The 16,027-nt window shown below is 36.3% G+C and overlaps 1 protein-coding gene across 2 annotated transcripts in view; it reads right to left on the bottom strand.

Moving 5' to 3' along the window:
• Positions 1–595: 595 nt before the first annotated feature.
• Ogg1 (8-oxoguanine DNA glycosylase) overlaps positions 596–16,027 on the bottom strand; it is a 510,811-nt gene continuing 495,379 nt past the window's right edge. The window contains exons 1-3 of one of the 2 annotated variants that reach the window (XR_010857935.1): positions 4,623–4,776; positions 3,550–3,633; positions 596–1,005 (exon numbers count right to left, since the gene is read on the bottom strand). The gene's annotated coding sequence lies outside the window, so the exon portion shown is untranslated. Of the gene's footprint in view, positions 1,006–3,549; positions 3,634–4,622; positions 4,777–16,027 lie in introns of those variants that run through there. The other variant, XR_010857934.1, reaches the window with a different exon arrangement.

The raw sequence follows: 16,027 nt of genomic DNA, 5'->3' as shown, positions 1-16,027 counted from the left end.
CGACAGTCACACTGACTTCAACAATTTATAGGCATCAGCAATAACCACTCTAAGGACAAATACACTATCACTATTGAAAATTTGCCGCCTGCTTAACTTGTTTTACAAACTAATTATAACCTTTACATGGCAATTTGGAGTATTCAACCCCGGAAGATAATTTAAATATTTTCTTGGCGCTATCTGATGTTAAAAGTGAATTTCCACTTCCAACTATTATCGCTCTAGTCACCTTTACAAGTGTTCTCTCTCACCCGAATGCGATCTCCAGATCGTAAGGATGATCGTAATGAACATTGATTATTCTTGTCATCAGAGGGGTCAAAAAACAATCACTTTGCTGAACAGAAGTTTAAATCTGCACACTATTGCAAGTAAACAACAATATTCGAGGTTAATATACTAAAACCTCATCAGAATTAAAAACCATTATTTCAGTTACTTAATTTCTCATATTTTCCCCATCTTACTTCTGTTAACCAACCAATCAGTAACTACCATTCCTTTGATTTCATAGGACATTCTTTGTCTTTCAAGGAGTATTACAAAGTCTACCCCATCACATGACATTTTGGAGTTAAAGAAATGGACAAAGTATTATAGACATGTATATTATGCTGGTCTTCATACACGTAAATACTATCACATATCCAAAGTAAGATTAAAAAATTGAATAGTAGGTAGAGCACAGCATCTACCGAGTTCTAGTTATCTGTGTCACAGAATTTAGAGCACTTCGAATCCTCACAGGGTATGCATAGCGTCTACATAGAGGTCTTGCTGTCTGGGTAACAGAATTCAGAGCACTTCGAATCCTCACAGGATATTCAGTCTCAACGAAAAGCGTTGCTTTCCATTAGTATCAGTGTCGATGTTATGGTCTGCTGCAGCTACCAGAATTCAGAGCACTTCGAATCCTCACAGGATATTCAGTCTCAACGAAAAGCGTTGCTTTCCATTAGTATCAGTGTCGATGTTATGGTCTGCTGCAGCTACACCAAGAGCCTGTGCATAAAAATAGTTTGTTTGGTTTTAGCATATACTAAGTTTCCATGACATAACCTACCCTCTTCAACTGAAAATAGCCTGTTCAGTTAGTCCCAGCAGCTATTCTAAGGTTATAATTATTATATTGTATGAGTAAACTTTCCCATTAACCAACCCATGTATTATTGTTACTTCAAACTGCCTTCACCTTTCACATTAACAACCCCATATATTACTACTATTGTTCCTTCAAACTCCCAAAAAGATAACAGGATAGGGAGTGCCATCCTTCAAGATATATTTAATAGGGCACCAATCTTACACTGAAACAACCGCATCTCACTTTGGTGCTACACAACTTAGTATGAAAGGTGATATGCAATGCAAACACTATCTGGCAACTTTCGTCCTTTAGTATCCAGTCTTAAGGAACTGGAACCGCACAATCCCAAGGGGCAAAAAATTAAGTTAAAAGTATTCAGAATAAAGGGGTTCCCGAAGCAAGCTTCAGCGCTAGAGGAAAGGTGGATGAAGGTAGGGGTCAATGACAACATGCAATGCAATCTGAACTGTATTTCCTAACAAGAAAGCTTTGCTTAGAGTGTAAGGGATGGGAGGGTGGGGGTGTTGAACGCGTTGACGCAACGACGTTAAAACTGCCCAAATTTGAATTACAATTTCCACTATTAACCAGCCTATTAGAATACCTGACAAGTCCACGACATAAGCGTCAAAAGTTGTTTAACATCAAGACCTAGGCCTCTTACAAAAACGTTAAGATCCACCTATTACCTGTCCAGTTTCTATTTACTAGTGGGAATGAATTTCTACCTGTCTAGTTCCTATTTACTAGTGGGAATGAATTTCTAAGTTATAAACGTATGTAAATAGTTCCCCTACCCTATTCTCAGCTGCATTTAGTACATTCAAATTAAAATCTCATGACCAAACAAAGTGCTCAAGTACTGTAATACCCTCTGCTATTAATAACTTACACTGTCGAAGGTCTCCCTAGGTCTGACTATCAGAGTTTTTTTCCCCAGTATATTCCCAGCATCCTTAAGAGATTTACGCATTTATTACCTTTATCCTAACCCCTGGATCTATATAAAATTAACACATTCTTCACCCTATTCTAGCCTATCCTATATTTAAAGTTGAAAATCTAACTTCCCATTAAGTCCTAGCTATACAAAAACTATCAACCTTGGAGTTCTAACCTAGGTAAGAATTTGGTTGGTTTGAAATACCTGTTGCGCATGGTGACAAAGTCACCATGCCTTTTTTTGAACTTCCTGTTGTGCATGGTGACTGACCAAGTCACCATGCACAACTCGAAGTCCACCTTTGCCTGGCAGGCGGCACCGCCACCCCGGCAAAGGTGGACTTGGCAAAGAAAGATTGGGCAAAGAAAGTTAGGTTATGCAAAACTTTATTTATACACAAAACTTTAACTTGTACGCAAAACTTTAACTTGTACGCAAAACTTTAACTTGTACGCAAAACTTTAACTTGTACGCAAAACTTTAACTTGTACGCAAAACTTTAACTTGTACGCAAAACTTTAACTTGTACGCAAAACTTTAACTTGTACGCAAAAAACTTTAACTTGTACAAAACTTTAACTTGTACGCAAAAAACTTTGTACGCAAAACTTTAACTTGTACAATAAAACTTTAACTTGTGAAGCTGACAATTACTCAAGAGCTTTTAAAAATTGTTAGTGTTCAAAAACTTCAAAATTCCAAAATGGAGACTTAACTTTACAAATATAAAAAACAAAACTAGATGAAATTACGAGATCAAACCACATACGGCAAAGTTTAAATCCTAAGTTCAAATACACTAACCTAAAAAAAAAATACTAGATTTACTCTACAAACTTCCAAAAAATTACCTTCAACACTAACATTAAACCAACAAACTTCCACGCACATTAAACCAACAAACTTCCACGCACATTAAACCAACAAACTTCCACGCACATTAAACCAACAAACTTCCACGCACATTAAACCAACAAACTTCCACGCACATTAAACCAACAAACTTCACGCACATTAAACCAACAAACTTCACGCACATTAAACCAACAAACTTCCACGCACATTAAACCAACAAACTTCCACGCACATTAAACCAACAAACTTCCACGCACATTAAACCAACAAACTTCCACGCACATTAAACCAACAAACTTCCACGCACATTAAACCAACAAACTTCCACGCACATTAAACTTTTGATGTTAAAATATAACTAAACTAATAACCAAAAATAAAAATTCAAATACTTTTAAGACAAAATACAAAAAACTGAAACAAATCCAAAAATTTCTTGAAATTTTCAAGGCTGGTAAAGTTAAATTTTAACCTTTGCAATTATAAAGAAAAGACTTCAAAATTCTCAAAACTAAGGTTTTGAATCTGAAAAAAATTAACCAAATGCATTAAAACGGAACCTAAACTTAAAATGAAAACTTAGTTTTGATTCTGAAAAAACTATGCTAAAAAATGTTCGGGTTCCTCAAGTCACTCGACTAAAAAAAAATAAAATACTCACCCATTAATCCTGTGTAGTCATAAAGTATTGATACATCTAAGACAACTCAACTCATTGCACGCTTATGTAACGACACATCCTGACCTGAAATAAAGAAAATACGTAGATATTATACCCTTAAATGTTCTAGCAAGTGGAAAGAACCAATGACTGTTACAATCAGCTGGGCCACCTGATACTTTAAAATACTAAGACAAGGAGCAGCAAGCAAGGCTTCATAAATACTAATAAGCGTCATTACTAGTTAATTGCCATTTAAGCCTACAATAATTAAAGCCTATAATAATTAAAGTTTAAATCAACTAAATATACCCCCATATTAGGAGGGGCTATGGTAGTCAAATTAACTCTCTAATCCTCAAGAAACTTTAAACCCTATTGCATCGTAAGACTAGCTCTATAGCAGTATAAAGTTAATGAAAAAACCCGTAGCATCGTATAAGATTGCTAGTATAAAACCAAAGTGCATAGAATTACCACTCAAAGCAATCTGGTTCAGTTTAGTAATAAACAGGCTTCGAAGCCAAGTCTTAAATACCACGTTGACGGGTAATCTACAACAATATCTGAAAGACCAAACATTTTGAACAGTTGTAGGAATTCACAACACTCGAAAATACCAACAATTGAAGATACAAAACCCGCAAACTGAAAACTTTCATACGGCAACTAAGTCCTAGCTCAAGTAACAATCTAAATATTTGAGAAATAGACGCAACACTCGCAACAGTATCCACTCGCCAACCCAACAAACCTTGAAGCACGTCTTCGCCTAAAATCTTGCGAAGTCTAGTGACAATACGACATATCTGCGAAACCGCTCAAGCTTCTTTTAGACCTCAAATGAATATTGTTAACAGAAGACATGCAAGTGAAGCATATAGGCCATTTGAACCTAGAACAAATTGTAAGTTAGAATAGCGAGCATTTATACAATGCACACCCAACAAAATACCGCATGGAGTGAAGGTCATATAAGAAAATGATTTAAAGAACTACTCTACTATCCTCCAGAAGATACCATACTAACGAGAAAACACTGAAACGATCATAAAATACAAGAAGCACCTTACTTTGAAAACGTACAAGGGCCCGTCAGAGAAGGAATCACCCCTCTGGAGAACCGTACATAAAACCAAACTGAAAACGAAGAGAAACCAACGATCGTCCACTATAGCACAGCCGAGATCCCGAACGAAACTGAACGAGGAAGTCGAGTTAGTATCAACGAAACCTGTCTTACCAAGCCGGAGACTCTACAACACTGGAACAAGCTGTTCTTGAGGATAACAGCCAACGACCGCTGCAACTGCCTGTTTATGGGGTGTCACTTTATCGCCCTTCCGCCGCCGAAGAAGTTTAAGGCGATGATCAGAAAATCGACAGAAATAATAATAATAATAATAATAATAATAATAATAATAATAATAATAATAATAATAATAATAATTATTATTATTATTATTATTATTATTATTATTACTGAGATTTGCCGGGTACTCTTCCTTTTTAGCGAACTAGCCCAATTTTGTATCAGCAGTTAGCCCATCTGAAAAAATTATTATTATTATTATTATTATTATTATTATTATTATTATTATTATTATTATTATTATTATTATTATTATGGAGATTTGCCATTTACTCTTCCTGTTTAGCAAACTACCTGAATTATGTATCGGTGTTCGGTCTTTATCTGGAATTATTATTATTATTATTATTATTATTATTATTATTATTATTATTATTATTATTACAGTTGTTGCTGTTGTTTTCAGCAGTGCTTGGGCATAAGAGTTCATGAAGATTACTGTTTACTAGCGTACTTAATTTAGTATACTGTATTTTGTTCATCTTATCGTTCATCGTATATGGCCCGGAGCTGAAACAAAGGATATTATCATTATATTATTAGTTAATTAATGTAAAATGGCGTTACAATGACATGGTCGCAGACAAAACTAGTATAGAACACTTTTGCTAAGGTGATTCAACTATGAGCTTATTAACTCGCACCAGTGAATGAAAGAAAATTTTTATAATTAAAATTATTATTACTAATTAAAGGTGCTATGGTAAAAGGCCACCTTCAGCGATTTGCCATATGGATTCAAGGCTTGCAGTGATAAATACATCCCAAAATTTTGGGGAAATTGAGAAGGTAGGAGGACAAAGTTTCATTAAATAAATCATTTATATCTGTCGTAATTGATATAATTAGCGGCTAATTCGAACAGTGGTCAATAAGTTTACTGAAACCAGATCATAAAGTTCGATCATCACCTGATATTCGAATCCTGTTTCGATATTATTCGGTGGAGCTATGAAAACTATTATCATCAAGATTATATATCAGGAACAGTGTTTTATTCCCTTCATATATATATATATATATATATATATATATATATATATATATATATATATATATATATATATATATATATATATATATATAATGAAGACAGGAGCAGACACTCCAACAACAGGCAAATTGGAGTAACAGAAAGGCGTTCTTTCTTCTTTATTCATTTATTGTTACGCCAACGTTTCGTATCTCTTGACACATCTTCCAGGCTGAAAAAGCGATGAACTTAAACAGTACTGTGTATTAACACTAAATGGTATACACATTATATACTTAACACCATGTTAAAGGACAATTAAAAAGAAAAAAAAAGGACTACCTTAATAACACTCACAAGATATTTTAAAAATATTTTAAAAAGTATTTTAAAAAGAAACAGAACAGGAGCTAGCTATAGATGAATGTCCTTCTGATTTCCGTCCACTCTTTTATAAACGTTACGTTGATGATGCATTTGCCCTTTTTAGATTTGACTACCATGCAGACGCATTTTTGGAACATTTAAATGCGCAGCACCAGAACATTAAATTTACCATTGAGATTGAAACCGATAATTCTCTCCCCTTCCTGGACGTAAAGGTAACTAAGGATGAAACTGACTTCCATACTGGTATTTATAGGAAGAACACTTTTACTGGCCTTGGAACGAATTTTTATAGCTCGTGTTTTTACAATTTTAAAATGAATTCCTTGTCCACTCTACTTCATAGAGCCATTTCTTGCTGAGGTGATTATCTTCAATGATTATTTTAAGAGTAATTACTACCCATCAGTGATTTTCCATAGAGCTCTCAACAAATTGCTTAATTTGAAACTTAACCCCCACCTTTAGTCCATAGTGCCCCCAAATTATGTTTGTATGCAAGATTCCCTTTTTACATGACAATAGATTTCGGAAAAAATGCATCAGGCTTTTCAACGGACAGTTACCCGCTCTCAATCTCAAGTTAATCCCAATAAACCCACGAACCATTGCATCTCTTTTACATGTCAAGGACAAGATTAGCCCCTTGTTTACTTCCGGTGTGATTTATAAATATAACTGTCCTAGATGTGATCTCGGCACTTACATCGGTTGTACCAGGGGGCTGCGAATCTCCTCTCATCAAGGAGTTAGTTTTAGAACAGGCTGTCGATTATCCAATCCCGAGCAGTCCAATGTAAGGAATCACAGCAAAATTTGTAAGACACATGTAGATGCTAAGGATTTTAGTACTGTGGGGAGAACCCGATACGTGGAAGAGTTAACCACACTTGAATCCATTATGATTAAATTAACTGTCCCTGCCCTTAATCACCAATCAACTTCCACCCAGCTGTTCATTCTTAACTACCTGCTGTAACTTCTTTGTTTATACTCCCCCCCCCCCCTTCTCTCCCCTCCTTGCATTGCTTGTCTGTGTCAGTTTGCTTTACACTACCGGTGTGGGTAGGTGTCAATTTTATTTTTTTTTTATTTTTTTTTTTTAGTATTGGCCCCGGCCTTCTTCTGCTGTTCTGTTTCTTTTTAAAATACTTTTTTAAAACATTTTTTTAAATATCTCGTGAGTGTTTTTAAGGTTGTCCTTTTTTTCTTTTTAATTGTCATTTAACATGGTGTTGAGTATATAATGTGCTTACCTTTTAGTGTTAATACACAGTACTGTTTAAGTTCATCGCTTTTTCAGCCTAGAAGATGTATCAAGAAATACGAAACGTCGGCGTAACAATAAATGAATAAAGAAGAAAGAACACCTTTCTGTTACTCCAATTTGCCTATATATATTATATATATATATATATATATATATATATATATATATATATATATATATATATATATATATATATATATATATATATATATATATATATACAGGGTGTTTCGAAATTAAAGACGCCCCCCCCACCTCTACAGCATAAACTAAAATTGATGTGGACAAAAACAAAAGTAATTCAGAACAGGTATTTATTTAAGTTTCTCTCTGAGTATTTAATATTTCGTGTGGCCTCCATCTGCCTGTACCACAGCCTGCATTCTTGAGGGGTATGATTTCAACAAATCACAAAAAAGCTGAGACTCAAACTCCATTTCCCTGAGCACTCTGTCACCTCTCTTTGCAGGTCGTCGAGGCTTGGTATACCATCATAGTCCACTGTGAGCGCTTCAACATGATCCTTTATGATACTACCAATGTTTTCACACACATTAAGGTCAGGGGAGCTACCTGGAAATTCACTTGACAAGAAGAAATTGATACCACTGTTTCGAAGCAGTTCCTGTGTCTGAAGAGCCTTGAAACATGGTGCCTTATCATTCAAAAATGTGACTTCTTCAACAGATAACACATATTCAGGATCTTTGAGGAAAGGAAATACTCCACCAGTAAGCACAGTTTCTCTGAAGTATTCACCATTCCATGACTGTCCTTTTTCTTTGATGATCCACATTAACCGTTTGGCTGTGAAACGGAGAAAAATTCCCAGACATTCAGGAAATTTCACAACTTGGCAAAAGCACACAACATCGCTGATATCATCCAACTTTGCAGCCCAAATGATGTCATTTTTATGATTTTGCTTCCTGACTGTGTAAATGAAGAATTCATCTGATGCGGCAACATGGAGGAAGTCAGCTTCATCCCAATCTTTAAGAAATGAACCACAAAACATGCACGGTCTTCTCTCTGTTGCTGAGTGACGTTGGGCTTGCTGATAACATGAAATGGCTTGATACCAGATTTTTTCAACTCACGATATACAGCACTATAACATCTCTTCTGCCCCCTTTTTGTTTCTAGTTCGAGCGCCAATTTACATAAAGACTTTCTTGGTCAACCCACTGCCTCAGCTATGATGTCTTTTGACTCCTGAGAAAGGACTTCAGGCCTTCCAAGATTCTCACTTTTTTCGCGATGACAGTCATATGGATTTTTGTTCCAGTTTCTTTTAACAAAAGATTCATCTCTTTTAATGTATTTAGCTATCCAGGAATGTGAAATGAAGGATGCGCCAGCATCCCTGGCCTCTCTGAAGGTTATAGCCCAGATTCGGTCAATCCATCTGATTTCGTCCGAGTCAGCCTTGGCTGTATCTAACTCCATCACTCAGTCTGGAAATACAAGAAATGTAAAATGAAAAATAGCTTAATAGAAACTTGAAATAATGTCCTTGGAGATAGGCTATAGCAGAAAACTTCATAAATTTCAATGGGAGGAGGCTTAATTTATATATATATATATATATATATATGTCCACATATATATATATATGTGTGTGTGTGTCCACATATATCCCCTTAATATATAATTAACTCGACCTCTGGAATAACCTACACTCAGTGAAAGCTCTGTAAGCCCTTTGGTTTGATGCTGAGGAAACAAATGCTCATCAGTTCGACTGTTCATGACTCGGCCAGTCTATTTCAACATCAGATAAGTCACATAAGTAAAGTGATGCTCCTACACTAAGACACTTTCTGTGCACTTGAAGTCAAACCAGATAACAAAACAAAAATTGAAGAATATTAAGTGACTCGGAACAAATCAAGGCCCTCACACACCCTTATGGTGAACTAGATTTAGAACTTAGTGGGAAATGCTCTAAAGTATCCTGCAAAAAATGTTTGAACGAAATAACAACAACAACAGATACTCTTTAGTTCATAGCTGGCCATTAATTTGATACGCTAAGTTAACATAAACTACTGGTGATATTCGGAATACCCATCAGTATCAAACTTCAACATTTCTCCGTAAACATTATGTCCCGAAGCAATAGTTCACTTTCGATTTGATTATCATGAATGTTCTTTACGTTTTAGAGTGTTCACGTAAGCTTCTATTGTTTTTTTTATTTTTTTTTAGTTTTTGCGTTCTCATAATGCAGTAATTTTTACATAACTGACTTGATATTTACGGTTTGCCATGTAGATATATTATGCCTTATTACTGCAGCGAAGTGTCATATACCTTCTTATTTTCTTATCTGATCTGCTGATAATTCCGACGAGCTTTGAGAGTCAGTATATTCTGAAAGTATTGCTAAACTCTTCGTGGGTGCTTCCATTCCAGCAAAGTCAATCTTTATATATATTCATTGTTAATCATTCCTCAGTTAGATAGAGTAAGCTTCCAAGTTATCGAATTCCCAGGTAGAAAAACAGAGCGAAGCAGAAGAGCAACGAACGAAGGACTCCGCTCTGATAACATTTTACCACGGGCGAGATCGCGCGGGGAACTTGGGCCATCTCTACACGCGATCGATCAGGAGAGAGAGAGAGGTGGGATCGGGAAGACTCCGGGCGAGGTCACGTTCTTTTGATCACTCACGGCAGAGTGTTATTGTGCGCTCGAGACCGAGGAAGTTCTTACGCTCCTTTCCATTTGCCTCACGGAGAAAGAATGCCGTTAAGCACTCGATTCATTTCATGTGCCTCTTTCCTACGTACTAAGAACGGAAGATAGAGAAAAAAAACTATAGAAAAGGAGGTAGTCCTACCATATATACTGTGAGTGCGCCTTCCCAATGTACGACCAACAGAAGAATGAAGATAAGAGAATGCAATAAATAAAATAAAGTACTAATTTTGATATTTTTTCAGGTAGTATGAGTGTTAACTTATCTGCAAATAACCTCATTAGTCTTAGGGATGAAACCATGAATAATTTAATGCCTTCAGTGCTCCCTTGCAAAATCATTTCATAGTTTGTCAGAATAAAAAGTGACCGAGTTAAGTTAAGTATAGTTTAGTTTTACCAGACCACTGAGGAGCTGATTAACAACTCTCCTAGAGAGGGCTGGCCCGAAGGATTAGACTTATTTTACGTGGCTAAGAACCATTTGGTTACTTAGCAACGGGACATACAGCTTATTGTGGAATCCGAACCACATTATAGCGAGAAATGAATTTCTATCACCAGAAATAAATTACTCTAACTCTTCATCAGCCGGCCGGGGGAACTGAACTCCGGCCCATCGAGTGACAGTCCGAAGCTCAACCGACTCAGCCAAAGAAGAAAAGGAAGAACAAAACTAGTAAAATGAGAATATCATGACTGCAAGAGTTACTCTTCAAAATAATGCCATGATATTCGTTTACTTAATAATAATAATAATAATAATAATAATAATAATAATAATAATAATAATAATAATAAAAGCTGAGTGGATTTTGTTTGCCCGCCCCGGTGTGAAACGTGGAGTGTCGGGAAGTAGGTTCATAAACTTTCGTATCGACTCTGCTAACTACAGCGGCGAGGGCCGACGTGTTCGCAGCGTACCGCGCGTCACCAAGCTCGTAATAATAATAATAATAATAATAATAATAATAATAATAGTCACAGACAAACAGTTGCAAAGTCAATCAAATTAGAAGCACAGATTATATTTGTTCCTTAGAAGCTAAGCTAAACACCACCAATCCCATCCACTTCCCCGACTAAGAGCTTCTTCACAAAGGAAAACAGAACTTCAGCACTCATCATCAATGCAAATGACATGCGAGGGGGAAGCTGTCAGGACGTCGCTTATTGGAATGAGGATGGAACGACGCTGTCTTTGTTTCCGAGAGACTGGCTGCAGGAAGGAAGGAAGGAAGGAAGGAAGGAAGGAAGGAAGGAAGAAAGGAAGGAAGGAAGGGACCCAGAGTTCTGGATGATAGCGTGATACAGAAGCCGATGACACGCACGGAATCACTCAAGACCTCAACCGCAAATAAGACGAAGAAGCAGTTATCAAAGATCACGATGGTCTGCTGTCAAATTGGATGGTGTCTAATTGCACTTGGCCCTCTTTCCTGAACTCGGTTCGGATCCTGTCGTGTAAGGCAATTGTCTTCATTTATTTTTTCATTCCAAAGACCAAGGTTTTCCGTGAAGAGCATATCCGGAAAAAGAGAACAAATTTAGAAATGGACAGGTTAAGAATCTCATATACTGAACAAGGTTTTCTGTGAAAAATATATCCCCCTAAAAAAAAGAAATTTGGAAACGGACAGGTCAAGAATCTTATATACTTTGTTCTGAAGAATGTGACCAGTAGATTTCATATATTAAACAATATAGTTAAGAAATTTCGAAACACCTTTGCATTGCAAGCGTAGATAACCGATCGTTATTCATATTATTCGGTTTGCATTTATCAGCACAGACTATAACACAGAGTAGGCTGAAACAGCTGTGTTGCTTCGAATGATTATAACACCATCCATGTAAAACAAACTTTTGAAACCATCACAAACTTTGCTCCACCAATATTGGCATTTCCGCACCACAAGTTGCAACTGTGGCCCCCAGCCTTCCTCTGGCCTGGAAACATCCAGGCCAATAAAATATCCGACATGAATAAGCATAGCTGGAAGGTGCTTCTGCACATAAGGGTCAAATATAGGATACCCAAAGGGACAAAACAGACACAGTAATTATAGTCAATAAAAAAGTTAAATAGATAAAAAGGGTTAAATACCCAGATAAAAGCCGTGGAACTCTGGGAAAAGAGTAAAGGAAAAAATAGCAACACAGTTTTCTGTGACTGTACAACGGAACCTTTCCTTCTTCCTCACACGGCAACGAAGGACCAAGGTCTTCTCAGGGTCGCTGTGATATCTCGTCCATGAGTAGAACCGGAAGCTCAAAAGGAGCCTGGTCGGTTGTTTCTCCCAGATGAAGCCTTATGCCAGCACGGTCACTCGCTCCTACGAACAGCCCGCAAATAGTTTTACAAATGTTTAACAGGGAAGGTTCAAAAGTTTTTCTTAAGTTCCCACGTATTCCACTTTAGAAAGCAATATTTAACATTACTATGAGGAATAATATCAGATATGAGTACGTATGTATGCAAGTATGAATTTAATTTGATGACAAAATACTTAATAGAAAGAGTATTTGCCAGAATTCATGTCTGGATTTATCAAAACAATCTGGGAATCAGGATTGCCAAATGGGTCAGTTATTCAAATGTTGTCATAAAAACGCAAGATGTGGAATGACCAACTTAGAAAGGAAATCTCTCGACGCCCCGTTTCACTGCTAGAAATGTCATCAATTTGTTAGGAAATATTTTAAACTAAGAAAATTTTCTTATTGTATCAGTCTGCATCGGCGTGCGCAAAATATTAAGAATGTAAACGTCATGGCAGAATTTAAGGCACAGCAGGTAAAAATCTACCCGCACTGTAGCGCTCGGAGTATCAAAGGGACATCGGCGATTCTGCGACAAAAATTTGCATGGACGAGATTCTCACCACACACGATTTACGCCAGGAATGAAAAGTGACGCATTTCAAATGACGGACGCTCCATTTCCACTCTCAAAAATGTCCGTTTTTCTGACAACGGCACGCTAAAAGGAAACTCATTTCACTTTATAAATATGTATTGGGCACTTTAGCGGGATGGAATATAACGCTGTTAACTATTCATAATTTTTTTTATATCAATACCAGTCGTATTTCAGAGGTAAATGGAAACATGCTAACCATGATAGCGATCTTCAAATAAAGAAATGTTAATTCTTTTTCAAATTAATCGGGCTACATGCGAGAGACATATTCGTTCTTTTTTTTATTATAAAAGCTTGCCAGTAACTATATAATTCCACTTTCTGAGTGGAAGGCTATCATTTCCACCCATTCTCCGTCAGCCTGCCTTGAGGTAATTGTCTTACATTTTGTGTAAATCTTTCCTTAACTAAGTTCACACCTAAAGAAACCCATACACACACACACACACACACACACACAATTAGATACATATACTCCCAACAGAAAAACATATTTTCTCTTTCCCTACCTGTAATTTAATCCAAAGGTTTTCAAACTTTCTCTCTCTCTCTCTCTCTCTCTCTCTCTCTCTCTCTCTCTCTTTTCTCTCTCTCTCTCTAGTTTCGTCTTGAAGTTTACCCTCCTGGCTCAGTTGAAGCTGCCATATCTTAACTCGAAAGGAACATCTTATATAGACTTGAGTTTCCAGTTCACTGTTGAAGCTATTTTCCTTATTGTTATATGGCTCAGTTTGCTGTCTTGCCATATCTTTTTAACTGAAAAAGGAACATCTTGTATAGACTTAATATGCTCCAGTTCACTGTACAATGTGTGCTATTCTTCTGTTGTTATATATATATAAAGTTTTAAATTGTCTCAGGTTATATATATTTTTATCTGAAAAAGAATATAATTATATATATATAATTTTATAAATGTAAATAAATATATATATACAGTATGTATATATATATATATATATATATATATATATATATATATATATATATATATATATATATATATATATGTGTGTATTGGACACTTCTCCACTACACCATAAACACTTCCAATTTCTAAACAATATATTCACGGACCCGATACAAAGTCCGCAATATGCAGAATCATACCACTAATTAAACTGTGTGCAAGACAAATTCAGGGGGCAAAATAAACACTGCGAAAAATTCTTAAATTTAAAACATAAGTCACTGACAGAAGTAACACCTGAACCTCAACTATACATAAAATAAATGAAAACCAAATACTCTCAATTAAATCAGCATCATACACACATTAAATAAAGAGGGCAAATCACTTACACTCAAAAAAGAGGGGGTCCAGAAAGGAGGAGGAGGAGGAGGAGGAGAATGTAAAGACAGAATAACCTAACCATTCACATACTAATATTTCCCCAAACTTAATTGTATTAATGTTTCCTCACGAAGGTCAATGCTAGGCTCCATGTCTGGAGTAATAATAGGGTTGCAGGGAATTCAGGGCACACTCAGGCAGCGGTAGTACGCCAATGGATTTGATCTTATATAAATCTTCTTCTTCTTCTTCGTTTAACGTGCTTTTTCCCATTTTTCATATGGGGTAAGCGCAATGCCTTCTTTTGAAGGACTTTGATTTGGCGTTGGGGTAGGCCGTAGCCTCAATCAGCTGCCCTGCCCGACATCACTTAGACCCCGGTAGAACATGTGTATATGTATCGTGCCAAATTCCCAGCTCCCTTTCTCCCAGCAGTGAAGAGACGTGAGCGGTTTAGGCCGACAGTTCGAGATGTGTAAGGTGTCTGTTATGTTTTTAGAAGATGTTGGAGTGGCTTTGTTTGTGTGTGCATTAGTCTGTAACACCCATTTGCTTTCAGCAAACCTATCCGTTGATTACATACATAATACCGGGGTGTCTACACGGATAGCAAAGTGTCTGCCCTCCGACCGGCCGACTGTGGATTTGAACCCGCGACACAGACTTCTTATGATGTCTGAGTCTGCTGCCCTACCGACCGAGCCATTGAGGCTCCACGTGATCTTATATAAATAAAGGTATAAACACCGTACTGTGGGACAGAGAGGTCCCCTTGGCTTTTACTGGACCAAGGGTGCAACAGGATGAAATTGCAGATAAATCCTTGTAGCTGCAGGGCAAGGAGGATCCAAAATACCCTGCAACCATCCAAAGGCTGATACCAAAATATTATGGAACAGATCCAGTGGTTATAGCAGGCAAAAGCCGCACCTCTCGTGTCAAGATCCAGATACAGACTCCCTTACTCCCCAACAGGAGTAACCCACTACCCCTCTGCCCGGGGGGGGGGGCCACACACACACACCCTCAAGTAAGAAAAAAGCAAAACAACGGATAGCAAATCGACCAAACAATCGAATAACTTGCTAGGAGGAGGAGACGAGAAACCATAAAAAAGTACTCTAAAAATTATTTAATAATGATAATAACAATTAACAAATACTCTATAAAAATTTAAAGTGCTTAATTAACAAAAGAAGGCAACATAGTGACAATACACACATATATATATATTTATATATATATATATATATATATATATATATATATATATATATATATATATATATATATAATTATATATATATATATATATATCTTGGACATATATAAAATACAGATATATATAAAGTATTAAATTCTATAGTTCATATATGGTATATATATATATATATATATATATATATATATATATAAAATATATATATATATATATTATGGTTGTCCATGATTAATTGCATTAATTAGATAATTACTAGGATAAGCCTTGAATTGCACTCACAGTGGACATCCATAAATACCAAATAATACAAGAAATATACGAAATTACATATAAG

This window comes from Macrobrachium rosenbergii, chromosome 30 (genome assembly GCF_040412425.1).
Source record: "Macrobrachium rosenbergii isolate ZJJX-2024 chromosome 30, ASM4041242v1, whole genome shotgun sequence".
NCBI lineage: Eukaryota > Metazoa > Arthropoda > Malacostraca > Decapoda > Palaemonidae > Macrobrachium > Macrobrachium rosenbergii.
Note: the sequence above shows the minus strand (reverse complement) of the source record. Positions and strands in the feature narration are given on the sequence as shown.